Source organism: Penaeus chinensis, chromosome 3, assembly GCF_019202785.1.
Source record: "Penaeus chinensis breed Huanghai No. 1 chromosome 3, ASM1920278v2, whole genome shotgun sequence".
NCBI classification, from domain to species: domain Eukaryota; kingdom Metazoa; phylum Arthropoda; class Malacostraca; order Decapoda; family Penaeidae; genus Penaeus; species Penaeus chinensis.
The window spans coordinates 9121362-9126361 of record NC_061821.1 but is presented as its reverse complement, the minus strand read 5'-3'; positions in this window follow the sequence as shown (position 1 = coordinate 9126361).

Sequence of the window (5000 nt, the reverse complement as noted above, 5' to 3'; positions counted from 1 at the left end):
CACGAGGCGGAAAGGACACGAACGCACGAATATAAACGTATCTCGGTCAGTCCAATGGGAGGATCTTACAGCTATATGCGTATGAATGATGGCAGGGATTTTCAGGCATAAATTCTTCACACGCGTGTGTACACTGCCACGCACGTTCACATGGGTACATTGACGACGGCGTACGTGGAGAAAAAACGTACATAGAAATCGCAGATGTATTCGCAAACAGACATCCACACAAACGCACATACACACACGTTCACATGGATGCATTGACGACGGCGTACATAGAGAAAAAACGTACAGAGAAATCGCAGATGTACCCACAAACAAACAGACATCCATACAAACACACACACACGCACGCTAACCGGTCAAGGAAACCCATGTACACCTCTACAAATACGCTTACAGGAGCCTAATACGCTCACAAACTAACGAACAAAAATTCGCCGAGAGAAAAAAAAAATGTAAATAAGTGAATAAACAGATAAATTAATAAAGAGATCAATAGATAAAGAGATTCATTAATACATAGATATATTAAAACATAGATAAATAAACAGATATACGAATAAATAAAACACCTACAAACTAAAAAAAATACTATTTATTTACTACCCAATCGTGGCATCAAACACAAACAGACGTAAAACAAAAATAAACAGATAAATAAGAACAATAAAAAATAAGAACAATACCGCAAACCCACACCCACACGGCCATGCACATAAACCAACCGAGATAACCACATCTACATCCCGATACAAACACGAGACACAGCAACCAACATGAACCTTAATGGGACCACAAACCCTGCCGTCACTGAACCCCTTTTCCCGCCCCTACCACCACCACTAGTCCACCACTACTACTACCACCCCTATAGCCAACACACTACCTCACCCACTATCGCCACCCTGCCACCACCCTACCACCACTCTACCACCACCCTACCCCCCCCCCCATCGCCATTCTACCAACACACTACCTCCCCCCCTATCGCCACCCTACCACCACCCTGCCACCACCCTGCCACCACCCTACCCCCGACCACTACCGCCCTCTCCTTCAAAAGCGAAGTTAGGACGCGTGGCATCAGCCAGAAGAGGAGGAGGAGGAAGAAGAGGAGATGGTAGAGGAGGAAGAGAAGGAAGTTGAGGGGAAAGAGGGGGAGGTGGAGGAAGAAGAGGAGATGGTGAAGAAGGAAATGGAGGACGAAGAGGAGGAGGTGGAGGAAAAAGAGGAGAGGGAGGAGGAGGAAGAGACGGGGAGATGGAGGAGGAAATGGAGGGGAAAGAGGAGGAGGTGGAGGAAGAAGAGGAGAGGGAGGAGGAGGAAGAAGGAGATGGTGAAGAAGGAAATGGAGGACGAAGAGGAGGAGGTGGAGGAAAATGAGGAGAGGGAGGAGGAGGAAGAGACGGGGAGATGGAGGAGGAAATGGAGGGGAAAGAGGAGGAGGAGGTTGAGGAAGAAGAGAAGGAAGAGGAAGAAGAGGCATAGGAGGCGAAGGACGAAGAGGAGGAAGTGGAGAAAGAAGAGGGGATATTAAAGGAAAAAGAAACGGAGGAGGAAATGAGGGAAAAAGAGGAGGAGGTGGGGAAAAAAAAGGAGATAGTGGAAGAGGAACGAGGCCCAGATAAGCAGGAAGCGATGGAGGAGGTAGAGATGAAGGTGAATGATTACGGTGAGGAAAAGGAAGAGGAAGAATGGGAGAATAGAACACAGGAAGAGAAGGAAGAGGAAGAAGAGGAGAAGGAGTAGGAAGAGAAGGAAGAGGAGGAGGAGGAAAAGAAGGTAGAAGAAGAGAAGGAAGAGAAAGAAGAAGAAAAATAAAAAGAGGAAGAAGAATAGAAAGACTAAGAAAATGAAATAGAGAGACGAAGAGGAAGAAGAGAAAAAGGAACAAGAAGAGAAGAAGAAGAGAAGAAGAAAAGAAATAGAAGGAGAAGGAGCAGACGGAGGAGGAGGAAAAGGAGGAGGAAGAGCAGGAGGAAGAGCAGGGGAAAACCTAATTTGGGAGTGTCTCCAGCCACACCAAAACTAATTGGCTGTTTATAAGGCACTGGGAGGAACCTGTGAGTGAGGCTTATTGAAGGCGACAGCCGTGAATAGCAAAGGGGGAGAGAGGAGGAAGAGGGAGAGAGGGGGAAGGGGAGGAGAAGGAAGAGGGAGAGAGAGGGGGAAGGGGAGGAGAAGGAAGAGGGAGAGAGGGGGAAGGGGAGGAGAAGGAAGAGGGAGAGAGGGGGAAGGGGAGGAGAAGGAAGAGGGAGAGAGGGGGGAGCGGAGAAGGGGAGGAGAAGGAAGAGTGTGAGAAAGGGAAGGGGAGGAGAAGGAACGGGGAGAGAGGGGGAAGGGGAGGTGAAGGAAGAGGGAGAGAGAGGGGGAAGGGGAGGAGAAGGAAGGGGGAGAGAGGGGGAAGGGGAGGAGAAGGAAGAGGGGGAGAGGGGGAAGGGGAGGAGAAGGAAGAGGGAGAGAGAGGGGGAAGGGGAGGAGAAGGAAGAGGGGAGAGAGGGGGAAGGGGAGGAGAAGGAAGAGGGAGAGAGGGGGAAGGGGAGGAGAAGGAAGAGGGAGAGAGAGGGGGAAAGGGGAGGAGAAGGAAGAGGGAGAGAGGGGGAAGGGGAGGAGAAGGAAGAGGGAGAGAGAGGGGGAAGGGGAGGAGAAGGAAGAGGGAGAGAGGGAGGAAGGGGAGGAGAAGGAAGAGGGAGAGAGGGGGGAAGCGGAGAAGGGGAGGAGAAGGAAGAGGGAGAGAGAGGGAAGGGGAGGAGAAGGAAGAGGGAGAGAGGGGGGGAAGCGGAGAAGGGGAGGAGAAGGAAGAGTGTGAGAAAGGGAAGGGGAGGAGAAGGAAGGGGGAAAGAGGGGAGGAAGGGGAGGAGAAGGAAGGGGGAGAGAGGGGGAAGGGGAGGAGAAGGAAGAGGGAGAGAGGGGAGGAAGGGGAGGAGAAGGAAGGGGGAGAGAGGGGGAAGGGGAGGAGAAGGAAGAGGGAGAAAGGGGGAAGGGGAGGAGAAGGAAGAGGGAGAGAGGGGGAAGGGGAGGAGAAGGAAGGGGGAGAGAGGGGAGGAAGGGGAGGAGAAGGAAGAGGGAGAGAGGGGGGGAAGCGGAGAAGGGGAGGAGAAGGAAGAGGGAGAAAGGGGGAAGGGGAGGAGAAGGAAGAGGGAGAGAGGGGAGGAAGGGGAGGAGAAGGAAGAGGGAGAAAGGGGGAAGGGGAGGAGAAGGAAGGGGGAGAGAGGGGGAAGGGGAGGAGAAGGAACGGGGAAAGAGGGGAGGAAGGGGAGGAGAAGGAAGGGGGAGAGAGGGGAGGAAGGGGAGGAGAAGGAAGAGGGAGAAAGGGGGAAGGGGAGGAGAAGGAAGAGGGAGAGAGGGGGAAAGGGAGGAGAAGGAAGAGGGAGAAAGGGGGAAGGGGAGGAGAAGGAAGAGGGAGAGAGGGGGAAGGGGAGGAGAAGGAAGAGGGAGAGAGGAGGAAGGGGAGGAGAAGGAAGGGGAGAGAGGGGGAGGAAGGGGAGGAGAAGGAAGAGGGAGAGAGGGGGAAAGGGAGGAGAAGGAAAGGGGAAAGAGGGGGAAGGGGAGAAGGGGAGGAGAAGGAAGAGGGAAGAGAGATGGAAGGGAACGGAGGTGAAGGAGAGGAGAAAGTGGCAGAGAAGGAGGGAGGGAAGTGAAGGGGAAGGAAAATGGGAGAGGGAGGAGAGGTAAGGGAGAGAAGAGAAAAGGAATGTAAGAAGGAAGGAAAATAAGAGAGAAATGTGGAGAGAGAGGGAAGGCATGAGAGAAGGGCAAAAAAAGGAAGAGCGGATGAAGAATATTAAAGATCGTGGGAGAAACTTATTCAGTAAAGAGAAGGAAGGGTAGGAAGGAATGAGGAATAGGAAGAAAAAGAAAGAAGAGGGTGAGGATGATGACAGGAGGGCGAGGAAGGGAGGGGGAGATGGAGAGGAATAAGGGGAGGGGAAGAGGAGGAATTGGAATAATGGGAGAAAGAGAGAGAGAGGAGAGAGAGAGAGAGAGAGAGAGAGAGAGAGAGAGAGAGAGAGAGAGAGAGAGAGAGAGAAAGGGAGAGAGAGAGGACATAAAGAGAGAGAGAGAGTGAGAGAGAGAGAGAGAGAGAGAGAGAGAGAGAGAGAGAGAGAGAGAGAGACGAAAAAGACATCGGTCGCAGTGATGGGATTATTTTTTTCACTTCTTTCTTTCTTTCTTTCTTTTTCTTTAATTTATTCTTTTCTTCTATCTTTCTATGGTTTGCTTGTTCACACCGGTTATTTTGTGGCCGTTGGGTTAATGTATTTATTGTACTATTTCTCTTACTCTCTCTATCTATCTATCTTTCTCTCTATCTCTATCTGTCTGCCTCTCTCTCTCTCTCTCTCTCTCTCTCTCTCTCTCTCTCTCTCTCTCTCTCTCTCTCTCCTCTCTCTCTCTCTCTCTCCCTCCCTCTCTCTCTCTCTCTCATTCTTTATTTCTGTCTGCGTTTGTGTGTGTGTCTATCTATCTACCCATCTATTTATCCATTTATCTATCTATGTATCTTTTTCCCTCTCACAATCTCTCTCATTCTTACTCTCTTCGTCTCTTTCACTCCCACTCATATACACACATTCAGACTGTATACTGTATACGTTAATCTGATTATTTTCCTTTTTTTCAGTACTTGACAAGATTACTCTCTATTTCGTTCCAGCTTTTGACATGACTGTAGCTTCCTTTTTGCCCCTTTTGTGTGACTTTTTCTTTTTTTTTTTGCTTTTTTTGCTTTTTTTTGCACAGCCAACACAAACACCCACTTGCTCTAAGCCGTGAAAGCTTAAAATCCTTGCAACAAGTAAACCCAAAAGAGCAGGAAAGGCTTTTCTGAAACAAAAACAATTTTTTTTTTTTTTTTTTATATATATACTTTTTTTGGCGATTGAAAAGATTGAATTCAGATATTGATTTTATCTTATGCACTTTCCCAGCAATAGTCATTCATCTCGTTATGTTGTTCTTTAATGTTTATTCAATAAAGGGATTTTGTTTAT